General features: G+C 50.8%; 1 protein-coding gene across 2 annotated transcripts in view; it reads left to right on the forward strand.

Moving 5' to 3' along the window:
* The first annotated feature begins 8,695 nt into the window (after positions 1-8,695).
* The window catches only part of TIAM1 (TIAM Rac1 associated GEF 1), a 448,677-nt gene continuing 440,510 nt past the window's right edge, over positions 8,696-16,862 (forward strand). The window contains exon 1 of one of the 2 annotated variants that reach the window (XM_032277050.1): positions 8,696-8,851. The gene's annotated coding sequence lies outside the window, so the exon portion shown is untranslated. Of the gene's footprint in view, positions 8,852-9,001; positions 9,199-16,862 lie in introns of those variants that run through there. The other variant, XM_032277051.1, reaches the window with a different exon arrangement.

A 16,862-nucleotide genomic window follows, 5' to 3' on the forward strand; every position in this document is an offset into this window, starting at 1 on the left:
CTTAGACGGTAAGGCTAAGATCTGCCTGCCTGGGAAACAGAAGAAGACATCAGTGGGATTTGTTTGTTCTCGTTTGGGGAATGAGGTGCGGTGAATATGATGAGATTAGAGACAGGTTGATTTCAGGAGACTTTTGGGGGCTCTAGGGAGAGAATCCTAGTATAGTTTTTAATTTTTTTTTTTTTTGTGACAGTCTTACTCTGTCGCCCAGGCTGGAGTGCAGTGGAGCAATCTTGCTGCAATCTCCGGCTCCTGGGTTCAAGTGATTCTCCTGCCTCAGCATCCTGAGTCACTGGGACCACGGGTGTCCACCACCATGCCCTGATAATTTTTGTATTTTTTATAGAGATAAGGTTTTACCATGTTGGCCAGGATGGTCTCGATTTCTTGACCTCGCGATCCGCTCGACTTAGCCTCCCAAAGTGCTGGGATTACAGGTGTGAGCCACCGCGCCCAGCCCAGAGTCTGCTTTGTAATCACCAGGCTCTTTGCCTTTAACTGTTGCCTTTCTAGGGAGAGGGAGAGAAGGAGAGAGGTGGTGAGAGAGAGAGAAAGGGCCATAACTCCATATGGATAGAAAGTGAAGCTGACACCTTACCCCAAGAAGGGAGGTGATTTCTGTGGCTCCACTGTCCCAGTTTGCCCACCCGTGGAGAGCAGCATCTCTAAGCCTAGTGATTGTTTTGCTGAGGCAGTGTGGCTACATTCCAGCCTTTTCCATGCCATTCTGTTAGGCTGGGGGAGAGAGGACACTTCTAGGGAATAGAGAAAAAACTCATGGTCTGAGGTAGGTGGAGCTGCAGGTGCGTGTCCTGCGGGTTCCCTGCATGGTCCCTTGTCCCTTGTCCGGGAGGAGGTGGGAAAGGAGGCAGCTTCAACTCTCACCTCATGGGGCCGGCAGGAATATTGAACCTTGTGTGTCAACGAAGAGAAAGCCCATTAGGCCAAGATCTGCAACATCATCGTAGAAACCCACCACCTGCAGTAGTTCCAGTCTGTTTTAGGAGGAGCTTTGATTCTGTCCCACGCTGATGAATTAATAATCAGGCCGGAGTGCAGAAGCAGAAAAAATGAAACCAGATTGGTTTGTTTTTGGAGATGCACGGGTCCCTTCCCAGGGAAGTTCTTTCCTCTGAAAAGACATTTTGAGGATTTTTTTTTTTTTTTTTTTGGGACGGAGTTTCGCTCTTGTTACCCAGGCTGGAGTGCAATGGCGCGATCTCGGCTCATCGCAACCTCCGCCTCCTGGGTTCAGGCAATTCTCCTGCCTCAGCTTCCTGAGTAGCTGGGATTACAGGCACGCGCCACCAGGCCCAGCTGATTTTTTGTAGGTTTAGTAGAGACGGGGTTTCACCGTGTTGACCAGGATGGTCTCGATCTCTTGACCTCGTGATCCGCCCGCCTCGGCCTCCCACAGTGCTGGGATTACAGGCGTGAGCCTCCGCGCCCGGCCCGGATTTTTTTTTTTTCTGGTTGTTTGTTTGTCCCTTTGCCTTGAAGTTTCTGAAATATTCCATCGCGCTGTCCCTGCCAATTCTGCAGAAGTGTTGCTGTTGCTCAGAGCCTGTTCACAGCCAAGTGGGAGAGTTTCTCCACAAACTGCCATTTCAGAGAAAACACAGAAAATAAAACGCAATAAAGCAAATTACAAAGAGGGGGCACTGCTTAGCTCTGTGAATGTAGTGCGGCCTGATTTGCCCGGCCCTGCGTCTCTGACCTTGAGTTTACTTGTATGGGTGGGATATGCTAGTTTGCACATTGGGGCTGCCTTGGTCTCTCCTCCATAATTGAAGACTTATTGTTGCTAGGAAAATGTCATGACTTCTTGATTTCTTTTCTAGGTCCTCTTTTTTTTTTTTTTTTTTTTTTTTTTTTTTTTTTTTTTTTTTTTTTTTGAGACGGAGTTTCACTCATGTTACCCAGGCCGGAGTGCAATGGCACGATCTCGGCTCACCGCAACCTCCGCCTCCTGGGTTCAGGCAATTCTCCTGCCTCAGCCTCCTGAGTAGCTGGGATTACAGGCACGCGCCACCATGCCCAGCTAATTTTTTGTATTTTTAGTAGAGACGGGGTTTCACCATGTTGACCAGGATGGTCTCGATCTCTTGACCTCGTGATCCACCCGCCTCGGCCTCCCAAAGTGCTGGGATTACAGGCTTGAGCCACCGCGCCCGGCCTCTAGGTCCTCTTTTACCCGACTCCCAGATCTGTCCTCAGGTAAGAAAACCTTGGTTAAACTAATTCCTTTACCAAGTAGTTTTGTTCGTTTGTTTTTGGTTTTGAGATGGAGTTTCGCTCTTGTTGCCCAGGCTGGAGTGCAGTGGTGGACCTCGGCTCACTGCAACTTCTGCCTCTCAGGTTCAAGCGATTTCCCTGCCTCAGCCTCCTGAGTAGCTGGGATTACAGTCATGAGCCACCACACCTGCTAATCTTGTATTTTTAGTAGAGACGAGGTTTCTCCATGTTGGTCAGGCTGGTCTCGAACTCTTGACCTCAGGTGATCTACCCGCCTCAACCTCCCAAAGTGTTGGGATTACAGGCGTGAGCCACAGCACATGGCCAGTTGTTTTAAATATTGTTATTTTCTTTCTTTTTTCTTTATTTTATTTTATTTTTAAGACGGGGTTTCACCATGTTGGTCAGGCTGGTCGTGAACTTCCAACCTCAGGTGATCCACCCGCCTTGGCCTCTAAAGTGCTTGGATGTTATGCATTTTCAAAGAAGTGATGATGTGGCAGGGCGTGGTGGCTAAGGCCTGTAATCCCAGCATTTTGGGAGGTCGAGGAGGGTAGATCACTTGAGGTCAGCAGTTTGAGACTAGCCTGGCCAACACAGTGAAACCCTATCCCTACCAAAAAAATACAAAAAAATTAACCGGGCATGATGGTACGTGCCTGTAGTTCCAGCTACTTGGGAGGCTGAGGCAGGAGAATTGCTTGAACCCAGGAGGCAGAAGTTGTAGTAAGTCGAGGTCCGCCACTGCACTCCAGCCTGGGTGACAGAGCAAGACCCTGTCTCTAAATAAACCCCAAAGAAGTGATGATATGTTTCTCAAACTTTATACACAGATGAATCACCTGAGCATTGTTAAGATGTAGATTTGAATTCAGTGTCTGGCATGGTGTCTGAGATTGTGTTTCTGACACCAGGCGATGCCATTGCTACTGATCTGCAGACCACACTTTCTGTAGTAAGACTGCAGAGGAATACTGAATGGTTATGGGAAAAACTATTGGGATGTGTTAGGGTTCTTCAGAGAAAACAGAACCAACAGAAGACACACACACACACACACACACACACACACAATGTCACTCAAAATTAAGGCTGAAATAATTTAATAAAGGCTTCTTGGAAGTCAAATTTGAAGACTGATGATGGGGGAAGACACATCAACAAAGTTAACAAAGTTCTGGAATCTGTTACAAGTTGTTTAGGAGAAGGGAGGGACTCCTCATACCTGAGTTGTCCTTTTTCATTAGAGGGTACAATACGGGGTGGGGGGGGTTGCAAGAACTGGCTACACATTGCAACATATAGGCTAAAATGTCCACCTGAAAGACAGTCAGTGAAACTTTACAACTCAGAAAGAAATCAGCATACTTTTCAGGGTCAGTGGGTTATGCGCTAATCCGTACATCAACAATCTGAGGAACTCACAAGGTTCTTTACCCAGGGACAAGGTTGCCGTGCATCACAAGACTTTCCTAAGGAAGGTGAATTTGGCTGCCTGTTTACCGTTTTTTTTTTTAGATGGAGTCTCACTGTCGCCCAGGCTGGAGTGCAGTGGCACGATCTCGGCTCACTGCAACCTCCCAGGTTCAAGCGATTTTCCTGCCTCAGCCTCCTGAGTAGCTGGGATTACAGTCATAAGCAACCACGCCTGCTAATCTTGTATTTTTAGTAGAGATGGGGTTTCTCCATGTTGGTCAGGATGGTCTCAAACTCCTGACCTCGTGATCCACCCGCCTCGGCCTCCCAAAGTGCTGGGATTACAGGCTTGAGCCACTGCGCCCGGCTAATTTTCTTTATTTTTAAAAACTTACCCAGCCTCCTGCAGGTATAATTTTTATATTTTTAGTAGAAATGGGATTTTGCTATGTTGGCCAGGCTGGTCTTGAATTCCTGACCTCAGGTGATCCACCTGCTGTGGACTTCCAAAGTGCTGGGATTACAGGTGTGAGCTACTGTGCCCAGCCCAAGATCTATTTTTTTAATAAGCTGCCTCCTGTCCTTACTTCAAAGAGGGCACCCACAAATAGGTGACACAAAATAAAATAATTAAGTGCCAAACTTCTTGTAGAGAATGCAGAAGGCTAAACTTCATTCATTTAATAGATGTTTATTGAGCACGTACTATGTGCCAAGCACTGTTTGAGACACTTCAATATAGCAGCAAATTAAATAGGCCAAAGTCTAGCCCTCAGGGAGCATCTGTTACAGGGAAAGACCGGCTCAGGAACACAGGGGAGGCAGGGCTGTCCAGAGCGCATGTGCGGGCTCATCTCGGTGTCTTTGTACTGGGGAAGACCATTTGTTGTGACTCAGCTATGACTGTGTGCAGTCAGCCTTTCAATAAGCAGTGGGGAAGAAAGTGTTGACCCTTAGTTGCAGCTAGGGTCATGTACTAGAAATGTAACTTCTGCTCAGTCTCCTGCCCTAAACCTTGATTCTGCCTTTGACCACTCCATTTTTTCCCCTAATGCCAATTCCATGTTCTCTTTAGATGTCAACAATGCCCTCAGGAGACAAGATGTCAGAATACTCGGCCAGATGGCATTTGTCTGTATTTTAATCAAAATGCCCCATCCTCTGTCAGTGTGAAGCAGCGATGTCCTGTGTAGGGTGGAGACAAGAAACAGCATAGAAGCCTGCAGTAGCTTTTTAGGTTTGCAAGGTCAGGAAAGGTACCCAAAGGCTGGACTGGCTTAATTCTGTCAGCCTCAGTGGCAGTGCCATAATCGTGGGAACAACACCTCCCATAGTCAGCGGCAAGCAGATTCCAGGAGCCAAAGTACTGCCATGTTGGGGTAAGTGGGGTTCAGGGAGAACGTGAACGAGAGAAAGAGCCTGAACAGTGGTTTCCATGTATCCACCTCCCCTGTGGGCAGTGGGTATTTCTCCTGAATCGTCTCCTCCAGGTTTTCCTTTCCTTTTCCTTTTTTTGAAACAGTCTCGCCCTGTTGCTCAGGTTGGAGTGCAGTGGCTGGATCTCGGCTCACTCTAACCTCTGCCTTCCAGGTTGGAGCAACTCTCCTGCCTCAGCCTCCCAAGTAGCTAGGTCTACAGGTGTACGCCGCCATACCCAGCTAATTGTATTTTTACAATTAGAGAAGGGATTTCGCCGTGTTGCCCAGGCTGGTCTTGAACTCCTGAGCTCAGGCAATCTGCCCATCTTGGCCTCCCAAAGGGCTAGGATTACAGGCACTGTGCCTAGCCAGCACATTGTCAATATTAACACATTCATCCTCATACCAACTCTTTGTGGCATGAGGTACTGTTATCTCATTTAAATGGGGAAACTGAGGCACAGAGGTCTGAAGTAACTTGTCCCAGATTACAGCTGGACAGCAACCAGGCTTGAAACTAGACAGCCTGGCTCCAGGGTTTGCTCTTTTCAGGATGGCCCGGTGTACTTTTTTTTTTCTGAGACAGAGTGTTGCTCTTTCGTCAGGCTGGAGTGTAGTGGTGTGATCTCAGCTCACTGCAACCTCCGCCTCCCGTCTTTAAGCAATTCTTCTGCCTCAGCCTCCTGAGTAGCTGGGACCACAGGTGCCCACCACCATGCCCAGCTAATTTTTGTATTTTAGTAGAGACGGGGTTTCACTATGTTGGCCAGGATGGTCTCAATCTCTTGACCTTGTGATCTGCCCACCTCGGCCTCCCAAAGTGTTGGGATTACAGGCGTGAGCCACCGCGCCTGGCTGGCCAGAGTACTTCTTTTTTTTTTTTTGAGACAGATTCTTGCTCTGTTGCAGGTGCCAGGCTGGAGTGCAGTGGCACAATCTCGGCTCACTGCAACCTCCGCCTCCTGGGTTCAAGCAGTTCTCCTGCCTCAGCCTCCCGAGTAGCTGGGACTACAGGCGCACGCCACCACACCCAGCTAATTTTTGTATTTTTAGTAGAGACGGGGTTTCACCACGTTGGCCAGGATGGTCTTGATCTCTTGACCTGGTGATCCACCCGCCTCGGCCTCCCAAAGTGCTGGGATTACAGGCTTGAGCCACCGCGCCCGGCCCCCAAAGTTACTTCTAAACATCATTAGGGAAGAACTCTGTACTCATTTTCAAATATATATATTTCTCCTAGATGGTGGCTTGTAAAGGTTCAAGAAATGGCTCTCTGTCCTGGGATGAAAAGCTTCACAAGGGGGCCGGGCACAGTGGTTCACGACTGTAATCCCAGCATTTTGGGAGGTCAACGTGGGTGGATCATGAGGTCAAGAGATGGAGACCATCCTGGCCAACATGGTGAAACCCCGTCTCTACTAAAAATACAAAAATTAGCTGGGCATGGTGGCACGTGCCTGCAATCCCAGCTGCTCGGGAGGCTGAGGCAGGAGAATCACTTTAACTGAAGAGGCAGAGGTTGCAGTGAGCTGAACTCACACCATGCACTCCAGCCTGGGCGACAATAATGAAACTCCGTGCCCCACCCCCCACAAAAAAAAAAAAGAAAAAAGAAAAGCTTTACAAGGGAATGATTCTCCATTGCAAGCTGTTGGCTGACACGAAGCTGATTTTGGAAGGAGTGTCTTTAGAAAATCTCTCAAACTTGACTCAAAAACCTCCCTGTAACACCCATCATGGAACCTGGCGGACGCATCCCTTCAGGAGCCACCATGCTACCCATTCTTCTCGAAGTGATGTTTTAGAAGCACTTCAAATCCTTCAAGCTCTTGCCTATAATTATATCTCCTCCAGAATTCATTGATTCCATATTTTTTCAGTGCCCCAAATGTGCCAAACAATGTGCTAGGACTGGGATCCAGCAGTGAAGACAAAGAAGATTCCGGCTTCCATGGAGTGCTGCAGTGCAACAGGCAACTTCAGCCCCGAGGCGTGCAGGCTGTGAGGGAAGGACAGGGCGTGGAAGCACTGGAAGTGGAAACGTGGGACTCTAGCCTTGACAGGGTACGGGAGGCTTCCAGGGGTCTGTATGAGCAGGTGCTACACAGTAGTTGAACAACGCCTACCGCATGGGTGCCTTGGCGGCCAAGCTAGGATCTGAAGGGTAGAAATTAGTTAAGTGAAGGGAGAATCTGGGGGTGGATGTGTTCTGGGGAAAGAAAAGAGACCCAGAGTTGAGAGCGCGCGAGATTTTTCTGCTTAGAATGATCATTCTGCAAAGTGGAAAACAGATTTCAGGGGTGAGGCCTGGGACATAAAGACGATGGGAGCCCTTTACCGTGGTCTAGGTGAGACAGGATGGGTGGCATGGGTTCGGGAGGTTAACAAAAATGGATGGGAGAGGGTTAGAAGGAGGAATCCAGGATGACTTTCAATTTTCCGCTTTAGGTTTACCTACCACAGAGTGGGCAATTCTTTTTGTTTTTAACAAGATCACCCCGGAAGCGCAGACGTTCCCAGTCCCTGGGGCGAACGAGCGTATGGAATCAAGGTCTAGGGAACATGCATCCTAGCCTTTGTGGTAACCGGTGAAGTCTAGAGCGCTACAGGAGAGGAGGAAGCTCTGGCCTGGTGCAGGGAAGAGGTTTCGCTGGAGGCTCCACCGCCAGCGTCTCCGTTTCCTCGTCCCCCACAATCTTGCGAGAGGTAAACGGCAATTGTTTCCGGATTTTACAGAGGAGCCCAGGAGGTCTGCGTGAACCCTGCCCGAGTCACTTACTCTGCCCAGCAGGTGAACGTGAGCTCAAGCCTTACGCTGTGACTGCAAGTTCGCTTGCTGGGCACGGTTAGTGAACGCCGGGAGTCCTGGGCTCTGGTGAAGGCCACCGTGCCCTACCTGGAGGCTGGTCAGGGTCTAACATCCTCTGGCATCCAAGGGAAGGGTTTGCCTTAGGATTTTTTTGTCTCGTAAAAAAGTTCCTGTTTCCCCCTAGAGCCAGGCATACGCCTCCCGAGCCAGACCACCTGTCCCAGGTACAACGTTTTTTGGCTCTTCATCTCCCCAGTTCCGATCCCCCTTCCTCTCCGCCTTAGGTGGCAGGAAAATCCTTTACCTCCGACCAATCCCACCGATGCGGAGTCGCGCGCGCGCGCCAACTCGAGCTCGGTCTGTGTACGCCATTGGCCACCTCCACCTATGCGGGGTGACAGGCAGCTTCGCGGACCTATCGCCGGGGGAGGCGGAGGCCGCCCGGCCCTCCCAAAGCTGCTTTGTTAGGGGCTCTCTGGTAGTCCCCCGGCCCGCCGTGCCTCCGCTGCCTGCCCGCGATCTCCCCGAGCCGCGCTGCCGGAGCCTCGCGGGAAGGCATCCCCGGAGCGCGCGCCCCCCGCGCCCCTCCAGCCGCGCGCTCCAGGCGGGCCGCCGCGCGGGTACCCGGCGTGCGCCCGAGGTTGCTCTACAGCCCAACTCCGAACGCCCCGCTCCTGCATCCGCCGCCTCGGATTGGCTGGCCGGAGGCGGAGCGATTGTCAGGTGGCCCAATCGGAGCTCGGTTTCCCACGGGCTCCCGCGGCCCGGCCTCCGAGGCCGCCGGCGGAGGCGCCCTGACAGCTCCCATTGGCAGACCGCGAGCGAGTCCGAGCGCTGCCGGTAGAGCAGCGCCGCCGCCGTCGGGCGCGCAGCTCTGCAGCGCCGCGAACGCTTCGGCGCCCGCAGCCCCAGGGGCCCGGCGGCCCCGCATCGTGCCCGGCCCCGTCGCGGAGCTCCCGGACGACCGTCGCGGGTGAGTACCGCAGGCCTGGGAGGCGCGGGCGTCCAGTCGGAGCCGCCCCAGGGGGCTGCGGCGAGGATGCCCGGAGCCTAGGTGCCTCGGTGCCCGTGCCGGGCGCGTTCTGACCCCCGTCTCCCGCACACTGGGGCTCCCGGCGGGTCCTAGCTCCCCCCGATCGGGCTTTCCTCGTATTGTTTTCGTGTTCACACACTTGGGAGGCGGGGAGATCCGTGGAGGGGGGCAGGAGGAGGCGTACCTCGCGCGAAGGAGGGAGACCAGACCGTGCAGCCCGGGTGCCCGGCGCCGGATGGAAGTGACAGCGTCCGGACGTCGGCATTCGGTCTTCTCGGCAGCAGGAGGTCAGCGCTGACCTGCGGCGGCGGCGGCACTTTGTATTTTATCGGCTGATTTTCGTCAACTTCGGGGAGGGCGTGCGTGTGCGTGCCTGGGTCTAGGTTTGCGTCTCGGTCCTTGACTTCTGCACCTCCGGGCCTGGCTTTTCGGCGACGCTGCCTGGGTGCTCACCTTGGCGGTCCGTGCCGCGCTCGAGGCCGGGCTCACCGGGCGGAGAGCCCGGGGCGGGCTCGCAGAGCTGGGACCCGCGGCGAGCCCCGGAGGGGGTATTTAAAGCGGAATCCTGCGGGTGCGCAGACAATGCCTCATCTTGGCGGCCAGGTCCCGGGGGCCGTGCCCGGAGTCCCCGCGCCGGATCCCGTCCCCGCCCCCCCTCTCACGGCAGCGATGCTGCTGCGCCGCGCCCCTCACCACCCGGCTGGAGACCTGCGTGGGGCCCGCTTTTGTTTACAGACCTCGCCTTTGGGCGAGAGCAGCGCGCCGTGCGCCCCCGGCCCCGGCGGCTGCCGGCTGCCCCCTCCGAACCTGGAGAAGTTGGTGTACACTGTCAGGTGACGCCTCCTCCCCCCGGCCGCGGGGCGGGATGCTGCAGGGGAAAGATGCCGTCTCGGCGCCTTCGCGCCCATCCCCCGCCGTGCGCGGCGCCTCTAGGTCCCCTGCACCCGAGGACTCCCGTGTCCCGGCTGGCGGCCCTCGGGGCGCCGACTTGGCCACGCTCCCCCGGTTCTAGTGGCATCTCCTGGTCTGGCCCCCGGGTCGGCCGAGGTTGACTCGAATCCTGCCATTTCCCGCTCGCTGGCAGGTCTTGAAGGACGCGCGCGAGCCCTTGGGGACACTGTGCAGTCTGTGTCCGCCTCGGTGACACCCGCGCCGTCCCGCGGGGCAGCTGTGCGGCATCTCGAGTCAGAGCCGTCCGGATCACTCATGCACGCTGACTTGACGCACACTTTGAGTTGGAACAGAGGTTGAGATCCTGTGCGCTGCGGTCAGACAAACCCAGGTTCCAGTACCTGCTCGGTGTCACTTACCAGCTGGGCGATCGCGGCCGAGCTACTCAATCTCCCTTCGTCTCAGTGTGCCCATCTGTAAAGTGGGGATAAGGAGTATCCTCGAGGGGCGGAGCTTAAACGACCATATAAGTTAACCTCATAGCACAGTGACAGCCGCGTATGAAACGTTAGAGTTGGCCGGGCGCGGTGGCTCACGCCTGTAATCCTAGCACTTTGGTAGGCCGAGGTGGGTGGATCACCTGAGGTCAGGAGTTCAAGACCAGCCTGGCCATCATGGTGAAACCCTATCTTTAAAAAAAAAAAAAAAAAAGAAAAGAAACATTAGAGCCCTGTTCACTCTCTGTTAGAGGAAATCTGTAATATAGGATGGCCCCTTGTCGCTTTTCTTTTCCGTTTTCTTCACTCCCCTAGCCCCGATTTCTTTTAATTATTAAAGTCATGAAGGACTGCTATTCTCAGCTTCAAACAGGTCTTGTTTTACTTGGCCTTAGGTTTAATTGGGCTTATCTAATCGTTTGCAGCTCTTTTTAAAATGTGTTTGAATTTCCATTAGGTTTTAGTTGTTCCTTCTTCCTTCCTCTTCGAGACTCTGCTGGGACCCAAACCTGGGTTTGGAGAAGGAAAAACCCTTCCAGGTGGAAAGCAGTTGCCAGTGAACCAATGACTGCTGTGGAAAGTGATTAAGTCCAGGAAGGAGGGAGATTTGAACAAAGAGAGGTCTGGAGGCTGGGAGGGAGCACTTTCTAGGAGAGGTGAAATTTAAGCTATGCCTTGTAGCTGAAGAAGTTCGGTAAATTTCTGGTTTCCAGCATATGCTTTTCTGTGTCTCAAGGTAAAAAGCTGGGCAAGGGAGGGTGGATGCCTTTGAGTGGTAAACGTCGACGTTGCTAAGTAATTATCTTTGAATAGAGGAGAAATAAAACTTAAGGAAGAGGCTGTTGACTAAGCAGGGAAGGCAGAAGAAGAGAGTCAATTTCATTGAATATCTTCAAAATGTTGTGAATGTGTTTTGACTTGTTTTTCCTCCACTAGCTGCGCTGCTAGTTTTCTTTAGGCAAAAAGAGAAATCACTTTTATTTAGAAAAAAACAACAACAACAAAATAATAACTGTCCATAATCAGATAAATAGTTTAAAAAGATGATCTCAGGCTTAACGACAGACTAAGATTTTATTGAAAAAGAAAAAAAATCCAGCTTCCTGTTTTAACACCCTTTTGCCTGTTGGAATAAATTATTGGGTCCAACAACACATTCTTTGAAAGTAGACCCCAGGGGCCTTTGCCAGCCAAAACAAGCAAACAAACAAACATACATAAACTCGACTTGTAGTCTGTCCAGTGATTGCAGAACCCTCAGGATTTCGCTCTGTCTCTCCTGCTCCGGTGGGCCTGCGTCAGTTACCGGGAGTGGAGTCTGATTCCCGTGAACCCCTATTGGGCTGTTAATGTGGAGCTCGGCCAGTAGCATTATTGCTAGATATCAATGAATAAATGTGATAACCTATTTAAAGGTGAACTGATTCCCATCCTTCTTGTACTTGTTCTGGGAATTCTTGGGCCCTTAGGGACGCTGAAGGCCTCTTTCCCCCCAGCTGTTGTGTGGGGATCAAATCAGCGGGGGCCCTAGACTTAAAAGGGAGCACGTGGTTAGGAAATCTCATTAGCTGACAATTTAACTCCACTCTAATGCTCCTCCAAAGAGCCTGGACAAAGACTTCCTCTCCTTTCCCGTTGCAGTTCTGTCTCCTTGCTCCTCTCTCTTCCCCTCCCCCTCTAAACCAGAAAGGAAAAGCAGCATTGGGCCTGTCTTCTTCCCCCCAGATTCCTGCAGTTCTAGTGTGCCGACTGAACCCCAGCATTCTGGAACCCTGTGCAGGAATTCCTTGGAAGACTTTGTTGAGGGCCTACTAGGTGCATGTGTTAACGCTTCTGCAGTTTCTGCAAGGAGCATACTGTCCAAAGGAGAAACACGTTTTGTGAGACACTTTCTTTTTTTTTTTTTCGTTTTTGTTCTTCGTTAGAGACAACACTTTCATAGATGTATAGTAGAAACGTCTGGTTTTTCCAAATGAGGAAGGCGGGTGAGAGCATGGGAATCACATCAAAGCCTTGCCTAGAAATCAGTGCTGGGAGAGCGGGCTTCTCTGCCGGTTTGAGGAGGGCAGAGGAGTGGGAGTGAGAAGCCAGGAGGAGAATTCAGTTTCTGTGGGCCGGGCACAGATTCCCATTGGAGTGCTGAACACCACGGACTCAGGCTTGTGGTTAAGAAAGGGCCTCATTTGGCCAGGCTTGGAGGCTCACACCTGTAATCCCAGCACTTTGGGAGGCTGAGGCGGGTGGATCACAAGGTCAGGAGTTCGAGACCAGCCTGTCCAACATGGTGAAACCCCATCTCTACTAAAAATAGAAAAATTAGCTGGGAGTGGTGGTGCATGCCTGTAGTCTCAGCCACTCCGGAGGCTAAGGCAGGAGAATCACTTGAGCCTGGGAGGCGGAGGTTGTGGTGAGCCGAGATCTTGCACCACTGCACTCCAGCCTGGGTGACAGAACAAGACTCCGCCTCAAAAAAAAAAAAAAAAAAAAAAAAAAATTAAGAGCCTCGTTTTACGATCTCCAGTCATTTGGTCTTCAATGAAGAACACACTTTCACTGGGGATGTGTGAATGTATATACTGTGTATACACGTATATTTATCTGTACATTTCCTTTCTAAATTAAGCAAATAGATAGAAGGTATGTTTCTGAGGGTGTATCTCTTTTTGTTTTCCCCTCAATTCAGGACCAGAAAAAATCAGACTGGTAGGTCTCTAGTAAAAGTGTCAGTTTTTCCCAATTCCAAACTTGAGGTCTTTTCATCTGTAAATATTCCATTTTGTATAAGCTGTAACTCCCGTGGTAAAAAAAAAAAATTCTCTCTCATCTTTATTGTAGGCAATCACTTATTAAAAAAAAATAAAAGAGACATTCAGAAATAAAGCAGTACTCAGCAAGGAACAGAGTGTTTTTAAAAAGAAAACAATGTCCTAGTGTAAAAGGGTACACAATATTAATACTTAGGTGGAGTTTTCCCCTTCCATCCCTTCCCAACCTCTGGCACCGTCCTCCACACCCTCCAGCATAAGACTTTCCCTGTTCCCTGTGGTCTCCAGGGACCTCATTAAGAAATTCATAAGGGCCTAGACTGTGGGCATGGGAAGCCGCAGAGATTCCTCCATTGCTTGTGTGAGATTCTTCTAGAAGACCTTGAAGCTCTTTCACTAGGTGAGGTTCTTCTCCCCCTGGGCTGAGCAGAGCTGGGAGACTTTGTATCCTACCACAGAGCCCTGGAGTGGGGGGGTCTCAGCTCATGAACGCTTGCAGAAGTGGAGGGGGTGCGGGTACCACACAGGCATGATCTGTGAGCCGGATCAATTGTCTGCTTTCAGAGGATGTTAAACAAAGAGTGATGATTCATCGACGAACTCTGTGGGAGGAAGTTTCTTTCAGCTGAGCACAATCTCAGTTTCAGAATGGGCCCAGGGCCTTTTGAGGCTTGGTGCTGCCGCAAAGTGTTTCTTTCCGAATAGGAAGGCTTGGGTGTAATTGGAGCAGGGGCATCTAGCGTGGAACCTAGCAAAACCCAAGTATAATGTGGATGTTTTCTGTTTGGGACCACTTTGAAATCATGAAGGAAGATGCAAAGGGGAAGTGTCTTTGGTTTAAAAAAAAATAATACCTATATTATTTATTCCAGCTTCTGCCCCCCTAGAGTATGATTTTATTAAAGATCAAAGTATTCTTTTTATTATTATTAATATTTTATTTTTTGAGATGGAGTTTTGCTCTTGTTGCCTGGACTGGAGTGCAGTGGCGCAATCTCGGCTCACTGCAACCTCTGCCATCCAGGTTCAAGCAATTCTCTTGCATCAGCCTCCCAGGTATCTGGGGTTATAGGCATGCGCCACCACACCTAGCTAATTTTTCTATTTTTAGTAGAGACGGGGTTTCTTCATGCTCATCATGCTGGTCTCGAACTCTGGGCTCAGGTGATCAGCCCGTCTTGGCCTCCCAAAGTGCTGGGATTGCAGACATGAGTCACCACGCTCGGCAGAGCAAAGGATTCAAATGCAGGTGTGCTGGAAAAAAGATCTTACTGGGAGGCAGCGGGCCTGAGTGTCTAGACTTGGAATGGGCGGAGGAGCTCATTGGGGATTGGGCAATGAGGATTCAGTTGCTTTTCTTTAAAAACAAATAGGCTTCTCTGTGACCATGAGGAAGACAGGAAGGATATCCTGTGAAAAAACCTGCCTTTGCGAGTCTGTTTCCAAAGAAGCGCTCTCCTGCCTTCCTTCCACCATCCCTCCCACCTTGTCTGAGAGCTGCTATCCTTGTAAACATAGATCAATCCATCAGTCCTAGTTCCTGCTCTTCGTTTCCTCTTCCCGCTCTGCAGGGGTGATGATGAGCCCCAGAAAGCCACCAGGTCAGCTGGGGATAGGGGGAGGTGAGAATGAAAAATGTGTCTGGGAATCCTCTGCTGGGGGAAGCAGGGATGTCAGGACCATGGAAATGGGGTGAATAGGATTTGCTGCCCATTGCTTGCTCTGGAGGGAAGGTGGGATCGGGGCAATAGTGATGTCTGCTTGTTGAGTCTTAGGGGCCTTGGGGTAGGGGGTCTGCCCTGTAAGACCTCTCCTCCGAGCCTTGTTGGGAGCCTCCAGTGTCTGTTAGGAAAGATGGCAGCCTAAGGCCTCATTTTCCAGGGCTTCTTCAGATCCTGGGGACACGATCTCTATCAACCCAGCCATCTTTTGGCCATCACTTGGGTGGTCGTATTCCAGGCAAATGATAATTTCTTGCAGGCAAGTCCAGAGGTTCTCATGAGCTTGTTCCCACTCACTCTTCGGACGGTGTTTTCAGAGGCTCAGAACCACAGGCTTATTCTTTTTTTTTTTTTTTTTTTGAGACAGAGACTCGCACTGTCACTTGGCATGGAGTGCAATGGCATGATCTTGGCTCACTGCAATCTCCGCCTCCTGGGTTCACTAGATTCTCCTACCTTAGTCTCCCGAGTAGCTGGGATTATAGGCACACACCACCACACCTGGCTAATTTTTTTTGTATTTCTAGTAGAGACAGGGTTTCACTATGTTGGCCAGACTGGTCTCGAACTCCTGACCTCGTGATCCACTCCCCTCGGCCTCCCAAAGTGCTGGGGTTATAGGCGTGAGCCACCGCACCCAGCCCACTTATTCTTGCCATGACTTTACGTGGATTTTGTTTTGTTTGATACTTAACGGGAGCCTTACCCAACCAGCTAGAGTAAAGCGTAAGAAGTTCATTTCTTCTTTGCAAAACATGCATCTTCGTCTTCTCACGGAACACAAGGATGTCTTTGGAAAGTGGTAATTAGGAGGGCAGGTTCTTTAGCATAACGTAGGCTCCCTGGATTCTGATAACCACTGGGGTGCATTTCCACACGACTAAGTCCCCAAGCTTCCTGGGGTACTCTAGGGCACTCCTCCTGCGTGTTGCCTGGCGTCATCATTAATTCTACCACCTGACATGCTCAAAAATGACCCACTTTGGTCTCTCAGAATCCTGTGTCCCAAGTGTCCCAGCTGTAACTCTGATTACGTTTTAAATAACTCTGTCTAGAACTTTTCTGCTGGCAAATTCTGCTTTGTTCTGGTGATTAGCAGAATCTACCTTTTTGTTTCAAAGTGTGTTCTAACTGGGGCCGGCTGTGCTGGTTGGTGCAGAGGTGAAGGGGCTGCCACGTGCACTTTCTTTCACCTAAAATTTGCTTTGGATCCCAAAGTTATTAAGGCATTTGAATGCTCATTCTTGCCATGGCAGAGTTTTGACCTTTTTTTTTTTTTTTTTTGAGACGGAGCCTTGTCTCGCTCTGTACCCCAGGCTGGAGTGCAGTGGCGTTATCTCGGCTCACTGCAACCTCTGCCTCCCGGGTTCAAGTGATTCTCCTGCCTCAGCCTCCTGAGTAACTGGGACTGTAGGTGTGCACCACCACACCCGGCTAATTTTTTGTATTTTTAGTAGAGATGGAGTTTCACTGTATTAGCCAGGATGGTCTCAAACTTCTGACCTCGTTATCCGTCCGCCTTGGCCTCCCAAAGTGCTAGAATTACAGGCATGAGCCACCACGCCCGGCCTAGAGTTTTAACCTTTTTATGATCGTTCTTACTGTCTATGTTACATGTGGTAGGGACTTTATGCAGGTTTCTTTTTTTTTTTTTTTTTTTTTTTTGAGGCGGAGTTTCGCTCTTGTTACCCAGGCTGGAGTGCAATGGCGCGATCTCGGCTCACCGCAACCTCCGCCTCCTGGGTTCAGGCAATTCTCCTGCCTCAGCCTCCTGAGTAGCTGGGATTACAGGCACGTGCCACCATGCCCAGCTAATTTTTTGTAGTTTAGTAGAGACGGGGTTTCACCGTGTCGACCAGGATGGTCTCGATCTCTTGACCTGGTGATCCACCCGCCTCGGCCTCCCAAAGTGCTGGGATTACAGGCGTGAGCCACCGCGCCCGGCCTTATGCAGGTTTCTTATTCTCTTTTTTTCCTTTTTGGAGATGGAGTCTCACTCTTATCACCCAGGCTGGAGTGCAGTGGCACAATTTCAGCTCATTGCAACCTCTGTCTCCCAGATTCAAGCAATTCTTCT

This window comes from Sapajus apella, unplaced genomic scaffold (assembly GCF_009761245.1).
Source record: "Sapajus apella isolate SASKATOON/1434 unplaced genomic scaffold, GSC_monkey_1.0 scaffold8, whole genome shotgun sequence".
NCBI lineage: Eukaryota > Metazoa > Chordata > Mammalia > Primates > Cebidae > Sapajus > Sapajus apella.